Consider the following 19,217-nt stretch of genomic DNA (forward strand, 5'->3'; position numbering starts at 1 on the left):
CGGAGCAGCTGCATCGAAGTTAATATATTGGGATATTAGGGCGTTGGAAACCTATTAGCTCAAAATATTTATTGAAAGATGGAATTCAATCTGAGCATTGTGATGCGAGAGGCCTCAAAGTTTTCCATCTTAATTACTAAGGGCTAAATTCTTTGTTTAATTTTTTGACTAAAATATGTGAACTTTCTGCTTTTCAGGTTCAGTCTTACTGAAACCAGGCTGAATGAACACAACTCAGCTCTATTACAAATTCTAGGATAAAAATTTTACAATAGGAATCAATACTTCAGACAATATGGAGGAAATGGAGCATATATTCGAAGCAATACAGAGGTTTTGGTAAGGATTGACCAAGTAGTATATCAGGAAATGTTATTTGAACTATTTTTATTCTTCAGCTTAGGCTGGAACCTAAAAATGTAATTTTAATTATATTTTATAGGCTGCCATCTGGCTCCTTACAAATCCTTATGGTTCTCCTGGATAAACAGCTTGAGAAATTACCAACTGCTTCACATCCATTTTTGATGATTGGGGAATTTAATATCAACCGTTAGGAGCTTGGTACGAGTATTTCTATGGATTTTTGCAGCCTAGTATGTCCTATGATTTGTTTCCAACTATTCATATATGCACACGAGTCACTACCATGCCAATGAAGCTTGTTGACAATAATTTTTTTTTTTCAAATTTGGATTTTTCAGCTCCAAGGATTATTATTACAGATGTATCAGATCATTTTGGGATTCCAACAAGACTTGAGGTTTGTATTCCACAAAGCCAGCACCAATAATCTGAAAGAGTCCAACACACGTGTTTAGTCAAAATAACCTTCAAAAGTTTAAGCAGGCGATTGCAGAAGTCGATTGGAATAATTTGGTCCACCTTACAGATGACTTTTCAAAGATTTTAGGATAGGGTGATCTTGATATTGACAAAAACTTGTATATTGGTTCGTTCGAAAAAGAATCTTAAGAAACCATGGCTGTTGTCTAGCTTGTTGGGTTATATTAATAAAAGAGATCTACTAAAGTAAAACAGTTCAAAATAGGGATGAAGCCTTTTAATTGACAGAGAACAAATATAAAATTATTTAACTGGATATTTCGAACACATATACAGTGTTCATCATCAGCAGTAAAACTAAAAGACATAAAACTAAACTAAATTTATACCTAATAAACTAATTACATATAGTTTATTGCTCTTATTTTTTTCAATGCAACAGCAGAAGCAAATATCTTTGACCTTTTCGGCTCCGGTTCATTAGATTTATCTGACTTATTACGTGGACAAAGGTCAGAGCTCTTAGGTGAGGTGATATTTAATTTATTCGACCTCAGTAAAATATCATAAATTGAGTTCAATCCAAATCCACGTGTATCTCTGTTTATGGAATTATTCTTGAATAAATTTTTTCTATTTTCGATTGTTTCCCTGAAAATTTATTTTTAACCTTGGTCCTTAGAAATCAAAGAAATATTTTCACACAAAATAAAATGATTTGGACAATTATAGATATAATCCGAAAGGGCCGACGTGAAATCTTCAGGTTTGGTATTTTCTTTAAAGACGATGAAATAGAATTATGATGTTGTAGAAATCTCATTTTCAAATTCTGGTTAGCATGTCCCACGAAAGAGCTTCCACAAGTACATGGGATTTTATAAACCCTACTTTGTTGCTCTACAGAGTTTGATACTTTCCAGAATTTAAATAAACTAGCCAAATATTTCTACCTCTTAAAGCTACCTTTAAGCCATTATTTTGTAAAACTCTTTTAAATTTTTCACTCAACCCTGGAACATATGGTAGAGAACAAAAAATATCTTTCTTTTCTGTTGTTTCCAGAATATCGTCAAAAAATTCTAGAAATTTTTTCCTTCTTTTCGAAAAATTCATGGTCAATTAACCAACCTGGACAATGGTTACGTATTAAAATCTCTTTTGACAACAATAATTCCTCCTCAATGGATTTTGGAGAGCAAATTCTAAAAATGCGGTCAGTTAAGGATATAACTAAACCAATTTTTACTTGATGAGCATGACCGGAGAAAAACGACAAAAATCTGTTATTGTTACTAGGTTTTCTGTAGATCTTAAAATCCAGACTACTTTTATTTTTTAAAATAAGAAAATCTAGAAAAGGAAGTTTATTATCCTCTTCTAATTCTATTGTAAATTTTAAATCACTTCCCCAAAAATTAAGATGTTCTAAAAAACTTTTTAATTCCTCCAACCTAATTCCTCTTAGCATATGTCTTTCAAGAAGAATTTCTGCGGCTTTACATCAACTCTCGTATACATTGACACTATGTCGAAACTTGAAATTATAGAACTTAAAGAAATCTCCACTCCTTTTAGTTTTTTTTACAAGTTCTGACGAATTCTTAATGTAAAAAATTTGTGCAGACAAGAGTGGATTACATAATGACACTAACCACTTAATCGGAGCAGTTGTTGGTGACTTTGTACTCGGATCAATTGGTCGTAATGACAGATTTGGTTTATGCATCTTTAGAAGTCCATATAAATTAGGGCACAAAGAACTTCCTGGTAAGAATTTGTAAAAAAAAGTTAAGGTGTAATCTTCCCTTCTTTCTTCCCTTGCTTCCATCTGGCGATATTTAGAATTTTGTATTTCTGTTTTTTTTTTTATTCAGAAGAAAGATCACGGAGTGTGTTTATTTGTTTTTGTTTGTTTTTTTTTCCCAGAGGTGACCGAATTTAACCAATAGTCCTAGAATATCGGGAAATAGCTTAATCAAACGGAAATAAAAATTTCTAGTGCCATTTTTTAAGTGACAAAAAATTAGGGGACTATTAGCCCCCCTCCCACCAACATTTATCCTGAAAGTCCCCTGATCAAAATTTTAAGGTGACTGTTTTGTTCAAAACAATTGAAAGGCTCAATAATTATGCTTTTGGAGCTAACTTGACCCCCCAAATCGACTGAGAAAAGGTTTTTTTTCTAAAACTTGTCCATTGTTTATGTATAGTATTTGTTACTGGGAGGTACGAATACATTTTCTGTGGGGAGGATTTATTTCTGGGATGACTTTCAATGGGGAGAATTTCTATGGAGAGGTAAATTTCTGGGGGATGAACTTTCCAGGAAAAGTATTAAGCTAGGGGAATTTGCCAGAATACCAATAAGAATTTATTTTTATTAGTCTTACTTTCTCTTTGTAGAGTACTTTCTCTTTCTCTTTGTTACTCTACATGTGGAGATAATAAGGATCTGTGGAGATATAAAGATCAAGCTCTTTTCGCGTATTGAAGGATAGACCGTAGGAATGACATGTGACTTTGAGGTTCGTACCTCATCCTGAATTAAAATAATGGACAAACAAATCTACGAGCCAAATAAAAGTGACGGGGATGATCATATCAAATCTGCAGTTAGAAAAGAGGCAACAGAGATAATCTCTATGAGTCCCAGAAGAAAACAAATCCTATGAAATGAATGATTCTGCGATTCATTAAAAAGAATGAAAGATTGACTTCACGGCTGAATTTCTTAATCCAATTGTAGTTGCTGATTTGAAACGTGATTATTTAACCCTTAATTTTTAGGATGTTTTTTATAACATTCATGGTAGAGTGGGGTCAAAATGACCCCCATCTTCTGAAGGGTACCAGTCAATAAAATATTTAGATGGAAACATAAGCTTTTATTTTCAAATATATTGACTTACTCAACATTGAAACCTATTTGAAGTTTCTTTGTAGATGCAGCTTGAATAAAAAGTCACTGCATGTTCTTTACAGACACTATTTTTACAGATAGCACAGCATAGGGTAGTCGTGGGGTCCTTTTCCTTGGGACTTATTCACTATTGAGCTCGTTTGGCTGCAGAACGCTGTTACCGGGTGTTCTGGATTTCTACAAAGGGAATTTCAACAAAATGGCTAATAAGCCAACGAACTTCTCGTGGCAAAACTTTGTTTGAAGATCTGATGGTTTAAAATGGTCGAACCAAAGCCATAACTAACATTATGAGGATAAGAAATGTTCTTCTCTTGATTACTAGTTTCATTTACAAGCAAAGAAAAATTTACACCAGCAATGTTTGATATAGCAAAAAACATTGCCATTGACCAAGGGCGTGTTGTATGGCTTATAGCATAGTCCAAACATTTCTGGTCCAAACTCTCAACTCCACTCCTTATTGAGTTGTAAACTTATATAATTTTCAGTTTTCGAGTGTATTTGTCTACTTTAGGTGTGCGATGCATCAATTATTTTAACACAGAGCCCTTGCTTTTCCTTGGCACATGCGAAACCACTAATTTATCACTTTTAAAGCCAAAGAGTGATCTCCCTTCCTGGCGAGTTTTTTTTGGCAAGATACTGTCAAGTATCTCCACTTGTATTTCTTTACAGTCATCCGCGAGCTGAACGGTACTGTACTAATTGTCAGCCATGCTATTTCTGCCTGAGCCAGAAATGGTCCTCATCAAAGTAAGAGCTGTCCTAGTTGGTACCGACGGATGCTCGGATCCAACTTTGTCTCCTTTCCATAGTAAATGAACGTATCAGAGAGATAGAAAGTACAGGAGTTTGATGCCATATTTGTTGGGTGTTATAGGAATGTAAATATGAAAATATCATCTGCCTCTAAACCAAATCAAAATCTTGTCGAAAGTGACAATAGCTGAAGGAGAGTAAAGTTGCAGCAGTTTCCAACAAACTGCTCGTAAATCTAGAATATCAGTCCCATCACTGGCAAAAAGGCCAGTTACATCTTTGTTTCCTGACTTAAAAACTCTGATAAGGTATAAGAGACCAAGAAATGCCCAGAGTCTACCTGATCAAATTGCTTTTTAAATGTCTGATTATCCAGCATATCGACTGCAAAATTCGCACGACAGAGACCCATTTTTTCTGTTGGTATGGTCCAAAACTGCATCAATAATACTTTTGGGGAATAGAAGAACCCAAGAAGCTCCTGGTTGCATATGTTGACCTGTGCGTGTGGGTCCTTTGGGGCCATCTTTTTTAGTCATGATATTTTACAGCTCTGGTTCACCTTGGAGTCGGTGCACTTTTTGACCACTTTGTTGTTCTTTCATGTCCTTACAGTACATCCTTGCAGTTCCATCTTTTCGTTCTCTGAGAAAGCGGCACATCATCGAGGTCTGTCTGACCTGGAGGTGGTAATGGGGATTCTCCAAATTGACTTGAAGGAGGAGTAGCTTCACTGGATTCTTCTGTGCTTTCTTCTGATGATGAAATTCCATCTGGAACAAGGTTTTCCTGATCGTTATTCGATGGTCTGTAGCCATTTTCGTTCCGGGTGTTGGATCCACTTGATAAATCGCCATCTTCTTCAGGTATCTGAATAATATCTAACTCTGTAAGGCACTTCTTAGCTCGGATACCCATTTTTTCACAAAGAAAAAAGAAATGTAAAAGTTTTCCATGTGTATCACTTTTTGACACTGAAATCCGAAAAGAAAAGTTGAAAAAGGCCAAAACCGAGAAACTAAAAAGTGAAATCTAAATATAATTTACGAAAAAGCAATTAATTCATTCTTGGCAATGACATAAACGTGCAATACTAGCAACAAAAGTCATATTTTTTCAAAACACCAAATCTTCATTTCCCTTCTTTTATAACCTCAATAGTAGGGTAGGGTTAAATTGACCCCAGACCACTCTTACCTCCTCTGCCTTTGGTGTCAGGTATTCGACTAATTGTAGGCTTCAACACCACCGAGTTTCTGGAGAATACACCAGAAAAGAGCGCTTTGCTTATAACGGTATAGGAGGAACACACTCTCAAAAGGTTCTTGGGGTCAAAAAGACCCCACCCTACCATTTAAGGGTTAAAACTAAAGAATACCACGATTTTTATCCTAACAATTATTTGAGAAACAGATGTATACAAGCTTACCACATCCTGAGTACCAGGACGATGTCACTAGCAGATAAATAAAAGGAAAGATAGCAACAACCAAAAGTACCAAATCAGAAATGCACAAATTTAAACAAGCAGAATCATAAATAGACACGAATAAAATAAGAATCAGAATTCCTAATTTGGAATTCCGATTAATGGATAATTTTTTGGGCTTGGTCTGTTTGGCAAGTGTTTTTTGGATAAAAAATCTCGCCCTAGCTAATTTATCTACTTTGGGCTGCTTCTTCGTAAAGGAATAATATTTGTAGGCATAAAAATATACTAAGCTATAGGTAATAGCCTTGAGATTGTTTGTGCTTTATTTTGACGCTTGTTGATAGAAGAATATCACCAAGTGTTGAAAATCATGTAGTGACCAAGATGGGCCCAGGATTGCACAAAGCCTCATTCATATGGAGAGCCCAAGGAGTTATTGATTTTCAGTTCTAAGCCGGCTTAAGCAGTTCAGTGCAGACTTGTGAAGATGTGCTTGTCCCTGTATTGCACTGGTATCTGGGACAATTACTTATCCTGAGGCCAAAATAATTTAAGTAATTTAAAGAATATGATCATTAGAACTTGGAATGTTACGACGTTTAACATAATTTTGCTGGGATTTTGACTAACAAATTCAAATGACTTAAGCTTAACTTATTAGTAGTTTCAAAAACTCATATCCAAGAGATAGGATGAATGAAATGGGGTTATGAAAAATTTATTTACTTAGGCAGTATGGATGGGATGCATAGACAGGAAGTAAAGCTCATAATGAATAAGAAAGCTGCAAAGTCTTGTTTAGGCTGAGAAGGTATTAATAATAGAATACTTATGGCCAATTTTATGACTAAAAATTGCAGAGTATGTGCTATAGCAGTATATGCCCCTGTAGAACTGACTGAGGGAGATAGTAGTGACTCAGATGAATTATGCCCATAATTACAGGAGCAAATAGACAGGGTTCCAGGTAGAAATGAGGTGTTTTTTGGATATTTTTTCGCCCAGGCTGGTAAAAATAAGACTGAAGGTATCTTAGCCTAAGTAAATTTTTTGTAGTAAAAGAAAACAGTGATGGGTACAAAATGCTGCAATTGTGTATGCATAACAATCTAGTTGTAACCAATGCAGTATTTGGCCTTAAAAAGGCCTACCAGTTAACTAGGTATTCATGTGATTGTAAGACGGAAAACCAAATTGATTTTGCTATTGTAAACTGAAGACTGGCAAGATTAAAACAAAAGTATACTGGGGTGTTGTTATTGATGTTAAAAGTAAAGATAACAATCTATTAGGGCGTAAGGTGTACTTAAAGCTGAAATTTAAGAAGGATCAGAAGATTTGACGCTGGTAGACTCCAGGATCAGAATTTGAGAAAAGTTTTTCAAGAACAGTTGAATACTAAACTAGAGAGTTTAAAATTTGACATTGTAGAGAATGGATGGAATGATTTTAGGAAAATAATTTATTAGCTTGCTGACGGTGTCTTAGAGAAGAAAGTTAAGAATGTAGCTATGAATATTAGTGAATAATCTTTATGTTTAATAAAGAAGAGGAGAGACTTATAAAAGATTCATCTTTGTGATGGATCATATGAAAACAAGAGAAGTTTAAAGAAAGTGGAGAAAGCACTAGGATAGGAATTAAGGGGCTGTGATGTGAAAACCATATATGAAGTTGACAAGGATCTAAACAACGCAGCTAGACGGCATAATATTAAAATATTGTGCTGGCATATTCATACATTGAGAGGAAGAAGTTTACCCAGACTTGTCCCACTAAAAGACCAGAAGGGGGCCACAAATAGGGATAAGGAAAGAAAAAAACAGATAAACAGAACATTTTGAGAATGTGCTAAACCAAAATAAAGTTATAGGAAAAGATATGGAGGAAAACGAAAAAGTTTGTGATACCTTGGATGTTAAGAAAGATTTGTTTAGTGAGGAAGAATTAGCGACAGTGCTAAAAGAATGAAAAAAGAAAAATTTCTAAGCTGATCATAGTTTGGTAAGAGAGTCTTATATATATTTGGTTGCTCAGAGGTCGTAAATAGACAACCAAAATTTATGAATATGATTTTGAAAAAAAAAGTACCTGGCGATTACAGGAAAACCCAAATCAAACCACTGTATTAGAAAGGTGGTTAGATTGAGTGTGGTAATAATGGAGGCAATAGCCTGGTCTCTAAATATAGCAAAGTACTTGGTACATAGATACTTCTTAGACTGAGAGATGTTACAAACAAAGTTAGGAGAAAAGAACAGTGTGGTCTTAGAAAGGATAGAAAATGTGTTGTCCAATTTTTTTCTCTTAGGCGAATATTTAAGAAGTGCCAATGTTATCAAACACCTATAGTCTTGAGTTTCACCGATTATATAAGTTTTTGACTTTGTTAATAGAACAGCTTCAGCAAAGGTTTTATTCTTGTATGATATGTCGGAAAAAGAAATTCAAGTGATTAGTAGCATTTACGAGAAAAATGCACCAGTTTAGGTAGGAAATGAGACTATCAGCTGTTTTCATATTAAATCTGGAGTTAAGCAGGGGTATGATCTATCCTCCTTTGTTTGCATCATTTTGATGGCTGAAGGGTTAAGGAGCACAGAAAAGGCAAAAGGAGAACAGGAAATCCAACGGAGAGGACAAACTTTCCTTGACTTAGATTATGCTGATAATTTTTACATTAATTTTAAGACGTTTTTCGAGTTTAGGGTGCTAGAATAGGTTTGCAAATTAATGGTACTGAGACTAAACCGCATACTAGGAATAAATGAAGATGAAATGATGACGTTAGGTAGCGAAAATTTTGATCAAGTAAACAGTTCAACTAGCCTTGGTAGTATTAAACAGTTCATGGTAACAAACTGTAGTAAGGAGCGACCAGGCTCAATAGTAACCAAAACTAAAAAAAAACTCAATTTTGATACCAATAGTCAAATTAAAAGAAATATATTTTCATGCTGATGTTAAATATACAAGTTTCATCAAGTTTACTTACCCATCTAAAGTTACAAGCCTCAGAATATTTGCCCTATTTTAGAAAATAGGTTGAAACACCCCCTAAGAGTCATAGAATCTTAACGAGAATCATATCGTCAGATTCGAGATATCAGATGACCTTACTATAGAAGTTTAAAAATCCAACCTACCAAAAGGTGGTAATTTGTATTTTTTGCCAGAAGACAGATCACGGATGCGTGTTATTTTTTTTATTTCAGGGGTGATCGTATCTACCCGATGATCTTAGAATGTCGCAAAAGGGCTTGTTCTAACGGAAATTAAAACTTCTAGTGCCATTTTTAAGTGACCAAAAAATTGAAGGGTACCTAGGCACCCTCCCACGCTCTTTTTTCCTAATGTTGCCGGATAAAAATTTTGAGATAGTCATTTTACTCAACGTAGTCGATAAACCTAATAACTAGGTCTTTGGTGACAACTTAATCCCCCACAGTCACCGGAGGAGGGGCTGCAAGTTAGAAACTTTGGCCATTGTTTATATATAGTAATGATTATTTGGAAGTGTGCAGATGTTTTCAGAGGGACGTCTTCACGTTTAGGGGGGGCTGGGCGGAGAAGTTTACGCGGAGGATATTTCCATAGAGAAATTTATCATGAGGAAAGAGATTATCAATGAAGGGGGCACAGGGTTTTCTAGCATTATTTTAAAAAGGCAATGAAATAAAAATAATAAAAAAAAGTTTTTTCTGCTGGAAGTAAGGAGCAGCAATAAGAAACTTTAGCTTAAAAAGAGAGACATTGATGAGGGGACAACCCCTTTTATGTACAGAATAATTTCTGTTCGTTTTAAGTTTTACTTTCACTGCTTTCTTTCAGTTGAAAATCTTGTTTGTTTTTTTAATTGATTTCTGAACGTTTTTGAATTAATGTATGTTTGATTTTTGCTCGCCACACATGAATAATTAAAACGAAATTTAAATTTTATTTTTTTGAATAAATGGCCGTTTCATGGTTTTAATCGGACGATTTTGAGAAATAGGAGTGGTGGAGGAGGCCTAATTGCCCTCAAATTTTTGGTGACCTAGAAAGGTAACTAGAATTTTTTTTACGATTGTTTTTATTAGTAATAGATATGGGTAACTTAAGAATTAACTGAGGGCTACGTAACGAACATTTATATATTTATATTTTTATTACGTGTATGTGGGGGTTAATCCCCTCTTCAATACCCTGCTCTTTACACTGAAGCTTAAATTTTTTCCTAGTTCTTTAAAAATGACCCCTGAATCACAAAGGCCGTAGAATAAATAGATGAATTTACTAAACATACTTTAGCGTAAAGAGCACGCTATTGAGGAGGAGATAAATACTCTTATATACGTAACAAAAATATACTAATATAGAAGTTCGTTACGTAAGTTAATTCATAAAATACGCGTATTCATTACTAATAAAAACGTTCGTTAAACAATATAATGTTCTAGCTGCCTTTGAAGTAACCGATAATTAGAGGGTAGGTAGGTCTCCTCCCCCCCCCAGGCCTTCCTTTTATCAAAATCGTCCGATCGAAACTATGAGAAGGCCATTTAGTCAAAATTATATATGAAAATTTCGTTTTAATTATTCATGTACAACGAGCCAAAATGAAAACATGCATTAATTCAAAAACTTTTAGAAACTAAATAAAAAAAAACAAACAAGCTTACTCAACTGAGAGTAAGGAACGACATTAAAACTTAAAACGATTAGAAATTATTCCGTATATGAAAGGGGTTATCCCCTCCTCAACTCCCAGCTCTTTACGCTAAAGTTTGAATTTTTCTCACAATTCTACAAAAAAAATAACTAACTTTATCGTAAAGAGTGGTGCGTCAAGGAGGAGACAACTTTTTCCTATACACAATAATTTCTGTTAGCTTTAATTTTTAATGTCGCTCCATACTCTCAGTTGAGAAAACTTGTTTTTTTTTTTATTTCATTATTAATAAAGACGGTGGGAGCAGTGAAGATGTTAAAAATAGAATAGCCAAGGCTCAGGGTGTTTTTTCACGATTAATTTTTTTTTATCAAACTGGGGATCAGGAGCACCAAACGTCAAAGCGTAGTAGTTGGTACACTCTCTCTCCAAACGGCTAACATGAAGAGGGTCAGAGTACATAATGCCACTTTTATTTAATAAAAACAGTATTTATGCATCAAAATTTCAAAGCAGGGAAGTGTTTATTTTTATCTGAGTGGCATTTCATAGAGAGAATAATAGCACTGCTAAGTAAAGAGTGATATGCATAAAATGAATTCCCTATTTTATTTATCTTTTTTTGTTATTCTTTATTCCAGGGTACTTCGTATAGATGAAGTTGTCAGACAAATTTCGAAAGGGGCTCGTTTGATTTGAAATTTCAAGTTCCAGTTCCCTTTTTAATAGTTGAAAGTGATTGGAGGACTTCAACTGAAATCAAGGAGCAACATAAAAGCTTAAAATGAAGAAAAATCATTACGTATATGAGGCGGTTTGCACCCTCGTCAATATTGCACTCTTTACGCTAAAGTTCGAATTTTGTTCCAGTTCTTGAAGAACAATATCCATGAATAATCAATTGCGTTTAGTTAAAATAAATAGCTCTTATGAAATTATTAAATAATTTTAGCTAAAGAGAAAGGTACTGACGAGGGGCGAGCCCCCTCATATACGTAATAATTTCTGTAAATTTTAAGGTTTTATGCTGCTTCTTACTTTCAGTTGAAAAGAAAATGTTTTTGACTCAATTTCTGATCGTTTTTTAAATAATTCTCGGATATCTGACGCCCCTTCATGGAAACTCCGTACCCCTAAGAAACATGCCTCCATGGAAAGATCCTCCGTGGTAACCTTTTCCATTCTACCCTCCCCCCCCCCCACATCAGAAAAAATACTCTCTGAAAATGTCTATATACTTCCCAATATCAATACTGTATATAAGCAATGGGCAAAGCTCCCAACTTGCAACCCTTCCTCTGGTGACTGTGGGGATCAACTCATCTTCAAAGACATAGTTATTAGATTTTTGACTATGCTGAACAAAATGGATACCTCAAAATTTTGATTGGATGACTTTGAGAAAACATTAACGTGGGTGGGGCCCTAGTGCTGCACCAATTTTTGGCTACTTAAAAAGGGCAGTAGATGTTTTAATTTCCGTTCTAATGAGCTCTCTCAAGCTATTCGGAGACCCCTTGGTCGATACAATCACCCCTGGAAAGAAAAAAATAAATAAAAACACATTCATGATTTTTTTTCTGGCAAAAATTACAAAATTCCACATTTTTGTAGATAGGATCTTGAATCATCTACAGTTGGGTTATTTGATGCGCTGAATATAATCGTGTTATTTTCATTAGGTTCTATGACTTTTAGGGGGTGCTTCCCTCTTTTCTTGAAAATAAGGGAAATACTCTCAGGCTCGTAGCTTTCTATGAGCAGGACTAAACATGATAAAAATATATATTCGAAATCAGTATTAAAATCCGTTTGTTATGATGTACCTATTTATATTAGAATTCCGTTTTTTATAGTTTCGGTTACTGTGGTGACGAGTCATTTTTGAATTACCGTTCGTTAAAACAAACTATTTGATCGCAGTTTGTAAGGGTTCCACGTTTACAGACGGCAATTTCACAAAGTAATCCAAGATCCCACTTTAAGGAACAAACATATCTTGACATGATCAGAATCCAAAGCGCCTACTTTGTAATGAATGGCTAAATTTGCAAGAAATCAATAAATATTTAGAATCCATAAAGCTCCAGTCACGTTCTGAAAGGAAGACAAAAAATTTCTTCGCAGTTCTCAGTCCTACTTATCGAAGCCTGATGATGACGAGACTTTGTCAACATCAACGCTATTAGAAGGTGATGAGGCAATGTATGAGGATAAAGAAGTCTGAACCTGAGGACTACGACTACAAACCGGGACCGTTGACTTGATCCTAATGTTCTGCAGAACGTAGTTCTTGTCTTTGAATCGGATACACCTTTAGTGATTGATAAGAACAAAATTGCCGGAGAAACGTATCAAATCATGCAAGAGCTTAAAATTGAGAATTCGGAAATTGACAATGATCATTTAACAGGTCTTTACTTCGACGGCTGACGTGACAAAAGGTTATCAACGAAATAGGAAGATAATAAATACTATTGACTTTATGACAAATCAAAACCACGCTTTGTAGTATACAAACTACTTTCAGTAAATTTAAGCAACCAGCACCGAGTTGCACTAAAAGTAATACTTTCGCTGTGCAGGGACTTTTCAAACAGTTCGTGGTAACGAACTGTAGTAAGGAGCGACACGGCTCAATAGTAACCAAAACTCTAAAAAATGGAATTTTGACACCAATACCTAAATCAAAAGAATTGCATTTTAATGCTGATTTTAAATATATAAGTTTCATAAAGTTTAGTCTTACCCATCAAAAGTTACGAGCCTGAGAAAATTTGCGTTATTTTAGAAAATAGGGAGAAACGCCCCCTAGAAGTCATAGAATCTTAACAAAAATCACACCATCAGATTCAGCGTATCAGAGAACCCTACTGTAGAAGTTTCAAGCTCCTATCTACAAAAATGTGGAATTTTGCATTTTTTGCCAGAAGGCAGATCACGGATGCGTGTTTATTTGTTGTTTTTTTTTTCCAGGGGTGATCGTATCGACCCAGTTGTCCTAGAATGTTGCAAGAGGGCTCTTTCTAACGGAAATGAAAAGTTCTAGTGCCCTTTTTAAGTGACCAAAAAATTGGAGGGCACCTAGGCCCCCTCCCACGCTAATTATTTTACCAAAGTCAACAGATCAAAATTCTGAGATAGCCATGTTATTCAGCGTAGTCGAAAAACCTTATAACTATCTCTTTGGGGACGACTTACTCCTCCACAGTCCCCATGGGAGGGGCAACAAGTTACAAACTTTGACCAATGCTTACATATAGTAATGGTAATTGGGAAGTGTACAGGCTTTTCGGGAGGATTTTTTTGGTTGGGGAGGGGTTGAGAAGAGGGGGATATGCTGGGGGAACTTTCAATCGATAATTTGTCATGGGGGAAGAAAATCTCCATGAAGGGAGCGCAGGATTTACTAGCATTATTTAAAAACACAATGAAAAAATAAATATGAAAAAGTTCTTTCAGCTGGAAGTAAGGAACAGCATTAAAACTTATTACCCATTATTATTAGAAATTATTACCCATTTGAGGGGCTCACCTCCTCCTAATACCTCGCTCTTTACGTTAAAGTATTTTTAGTAATTTCAACTATTTATTCTATGGCTTTTGTCATTCTGGGGTCATTCTTAATGAATTGGGACCAAATTTAAGCTTTAGTGTAAAGAGTGAGAATCTGACAAGAAGGCGAACCCCTTCATATATGTAATAAAATATGAGAATACAAAAGTTCTTTACGTAAGCTAATTTATAAGTTACATAAATCTTTTACTAATAAAAATATTCGTAAAGAATTACAAGTTCTAGTTGCCTTTTTAATTGACCAAAAAATCGGAGGGCAACTAGGCTTCCTCCCCTGCTCTTTTTTCTCAAAATCATTAAATCAAAATTATGAGAAAGCCATTTAGCCAAAAAAAAAAATGCAAATTTCATTTTAATTATTCCTCTGCGGAGAGCCAAAATCAAAACATGCATTGATTCAAAAACGTTCAGAAATTAAATATAAAAAAAACAAGTTTTTTTAACTGAAAGTAAGAAGCGACATTAAAACTCAAAACGAACAGAAATTACTTCGTATATGAAAGAGGCTGGTTCCTTATCAAAGCCTTGCTCTTTACGCTAAACTTTTTTACTGTTTGAAAAAGAAGAATTGAGAGACAGAGTCAAACTTTAGCGTAAAGAGCGGGGCGTTGATGAGGAAGCAGCCTCTTTCATATACGAAGTAATTTCTGTTCGTTTTAAGTTTTAATGTCGCTCCTTACTTTCAGTTAAAAAAACTTGTTTTTTTTTAATTTAATTTTTCAAAGGAACTAAAAATTTCGTCTTAACGACTTGTCAGCTAGTTTATTATAGTCATTTTATTTACTTTTTGCGGCGAAATTTTTAAGCAATACTTTTGCTGAGCGGGGATTTTTTTTAATGAACTAAAAATATCATCTTAACGACTAGTAAGCTATTTTATTAAAGTTATCTTATTTACTTTTTGTGACGAAATGTTTAAGCAAAATATTAAAAATTCTATTTCAGCCGTTTAACAAATACATAAAAACTAGATGCCAACCAGATAGAAAGACAGTCATATGGAATAAGTATTTGTTTAAGGCTATCTTTGGCAAAGTTTCTCATTTTATGCGATGTTTCCTTACCTAATTTTATACCATCTGCTCAAAAGAAGAGAAAAAAGTTCAATAACTGTCTAATAGCAAGCATCGTTTTGATACTTACTAAAAAAAAGGGGAAGCTTGCTTTAAGTTTTTCGTTATGCTGAAGCTTTTAATAAGTTGATTCAAGAAAAATCTGTTATTTATTTTGTTTACACGTTATTCTAGAAATAAAACACTTAAAAAAAGGATTAGAAATGTAATTAAATATATCTTTGTATTTAAATATATAAAATAGAAATACATTTTTTATGTTTAATTTAATGTAAATTTCTATTTTACATTTTTTTAATTACATTAAATTTTTATTCCAATATATAAATATTGAAATACGTAACACAGTTATTTTGTAAATGCCTAGGTTGGCTATTCTCTAAATTTCCATTTGGACTATTAATGTCAATAATTTATTCCCTAAAAATTGCTAGTATCAATTTTTTTTGCTCTATATCTTCTAAATATTTTATGAGTTTCCGAGCCATCAACAGAACTATTATCTTTTTTTCCAAAATATATGATAACTGACTAAAAGAAATTGGCTAAATTGAGCAATGAACACAAGATCATTACCAATTGTCGAACAATGAGTAAAACAGAAATACAAAATCCCCCCTCGTTATTTGAAAGTTTTGAAGCTTAAAGCCTTTTCCAATTTCTGAAAACGACCAGAAGTTACTCTATTCCCCGTTAACTCTTTGTATCCCAAACAGAGCCGTTCCTACGGTTGGTGGTGCCCGGACAATATTAATTAAGACATCCCCCTCTTAACTTAAATATTAACAAAGAAAACCGAATTAAAGTTATAAGTTGGATCAAACTGGTGAGTTCCCAAGCCATGGAGCCCCCCTCCCTTCCCCATAAGCCACGGTGTTTTGGGCCACTATTCCCCATACGCTTGTGTAGTTAAAAAAAATTTCAAACCGAAATTTGAAGATAGCCAATTTAATCAATATGACAATAACATCTTAAAATATGCTCCCATGTATAACATAATATCTATGGCTCCAAGGGATTTTGCAACCTTTTCAATGAAGAGCCTCTTGTAGGCTATTGCAAAGATACGCTATATAAAAGACAGGTGAAAATTTTCCTGAAATCAGCTTGGAGCTGGTTTGTCCTCTAGTCCTATCAAACATATCTCTAAAATGAAACGAACAGGTTGATAAATGGGTGAACCTTCCAATAAAAAATGATTTTAAACAAGTGAAAGAAAATATTTACGTGGATAAAATAATAAAAAAAAAGTCAAAACTCCTTAGCATAGAACCCAAAGAAAACCAGATTTTTATTTGTGTTTCCCCTGTTTCTTCTATACGAGTAATTTAAAAAACTTATTCCACAAAACGAATTTTTCAAAGAAAAGTAAATATTTTCTTAATTAAACCAAACCAAATGAGCAGATATAAAGTCAAATGACTTTCAAGTGTGAAACTACCACAAATCAGCCCCAATAAATAAATGAAACTAAAAAAGAACAGAAATTACAATGAATCAAACAGTTCGGGGTAACGAACCGTAGTAAGGAGCGACCCGGCTCAATAGTAACCGAAACTCTAAAAAATGGAATTTTGATAAGAATAGTTACATCAAAAGAATTGCATTTTGATTCTGATTTTAAATATAAAAGTTTCATCAAGATCAGTTATACCTATCAAAAGCTAAGATCCTGAGAAAATTTACCTCATTTTAGAACAGGGTGGAAACACCCCCTTAGAGTCATACAATATTAAACAAGATCACACCATCACATTCATCGTATAAGAGAACCTTATTGTAGAAGTTTCAAGCTCCTATCTACAAAAATGTGGAATTTCGCATTTTTGTCAGAAAATAGATCACTGATGCGTGTTTATTTGTTGTTGTTTTTGTTTTTTCCCAGGGGTGATCGTATCGACTGAGTGGTCCCAGGATCTTGCGAAAGGGCTATTTCTTACGCAAATTAAAAGTTCTAGTTCCCTTTTTAAGTGACCAAAGAAATTGGAGGGCATCTAGGCCCCCTCCCACGCTCATTTTTCCCCAAAGTCACCAGATCAAAATTCTGAGATAGCCATTTTATTTACCATAGTCTAAAAACCTTATAACTATGTCTTTTTGGACGACTTACTCCCCCGCCGTCCCCGTGAGATGGGCTGCAAGCTATAAACTTTGACCTGTGATTACATATAGTAATGGTTACTGGGAAGTTTACAGACGTTTTCACGGGGATCTTTTTGGTTTAGGGGGGAGAGTTGAGGGGCGAAGGGTTACGTGGGATGATATTTCCACGGAGAGACTTGTCATGGGGGAAGAGAATTTCAATGAAGAGGGCGCAGGATTTTCTAGCTTTACTTGAAAAAAAAAAAAACAATGAAAAAATAAATATGAAAAGTTCTTTCTACTGAAAGTAAGGAGCAGCATTAAAACTTAAAACGAACAAAAATTATTACGCATATGAGGGGTTTACCTCCTCGTTATATCTCACTCTTTACGCTAAAGTATTTTTAGTCATTTCAACTATTTATTCTACGGCCTTTGTGATTCAGAGGTCATTCTTAAGGAATTGGGACAAAATCTAAGCTTTAGTGTAAAGAGCGAGGTATCGACGAGGGTTGAACCCCCTCATATACGCAATAAAAACATACGAATATAGAGATTCGTTACGTAAGTTAATTCGTAAGTTACGTATAATTTTACCAATGAAAATTTTTGTAAAAAATTTAAAGTTCTTGTTACTTTTTAAGTAATCAAAAACTTGGAGGGCAACTAGGCCTCCTCCTTCGCTTCTTTCCGCTAAAAATCTTCCGATTAATTGCAATTAATTAATGTGCAAATTTCGATTTAATTATTTATGTGCGGAGAGCCAAGATCAAAACATGCATTAATTCACAAACCTCCAAAAATTAAATAAAAAAACAATTATTTTGAACGGAAAGTAAGGAGCGACATTAAAACCTAAAACGAACAGAAATTACTCCGTATATGATAGGGGCTTTTCCTCCTCAACACCCCGCTCTTTACGCTAAAGTTTACTGTTTTAAAATTAGAGTTAAGAGAAAGGGTGAAACTTTAGCGTAAAGAGCGGGGCGTTGAGGAGGAAAAGCCCCTTTCACATACGGAGTAATTTCTGTTCGTTTTAATGTCGCTCCTTACTTTCCGTTAAAATATTTTTTTTTTAATTAACTGAAAAAAACCACTGAAACTCAAAACGAGAAAAAAAACTAATATGAGGTGGACAGACAAAATCCATGCCTTCTCAACACCAGAATATATCTTTTGCTTCACTGAAATAACAATACATTTTAAATATTTTCACTTTTTCGACTTTAATAAATACAAAGCTATTAAAACTTTAAGGAATAAATATCAGAATATGTATGTTAAACTGACAATTGGCAGTCATTTTTTTCATTAAAATGTAAATTTTTTTATGGGTTAATTCTAGAAAAAAATTAGGTGTTTTTAACTTACGAAGAAGTGATCGGATTTTAATCAAATCTTTTATTTAGAAGGACCTCGTAGTTCAGAATTTAAATTCCGACCTGATGCAGTGTAGAACTGCATCTAGATGTAGAACTGCTCATTTCCAATCCAATAAGCCCCCTCCAAAGTTTGCACGAAAAGACTTTCTACATAAACCTTATATTTCCCCAGGATGTAACCTACAACCTCTAGCATTACTATAAGAAAACGATGATGACAAATAAACATGAAAACGTTTTTTCAAATGAAAGGAAGAAGTAGCATTGAAACTTAAAACGAACAGAGATTATTACGCATATGAGGGGTTCTAAAAATACTTTAGCATAAAGAGCTAAGTATTTAGGAGGAGATAAATACCTTGCTCTTTATGCTAAAGTATTTTTAGTAATTTCAACTATTTATTCTACGGCCTTTCTGATTCAGGGGTCATTCTTAAAGAATTGGGACAAAACTTACTATAGTGTAAAGAGCGAGGTATTAACGAGGGTACAAACCCCCTCGTATACATAATAAAAATATAAGGTTATGAAAGTTTGTTACGTAAGTTAA

This window comes from Artemia franciscana, chromosome 15 (assembly GCF_032884065.1).
Source record: "Artemia franciscana chromosome 15, ASM3288406v1, whole genome shotgun sequence".
In the NCBI taxonomy this organism is placed as follows: domain Eukaryota; kingdom Metazoa; phylum Arthropoda; class Branchiopoda; order Anostraca; family Artemiidae; genus Artemia; species Artemia franciscana.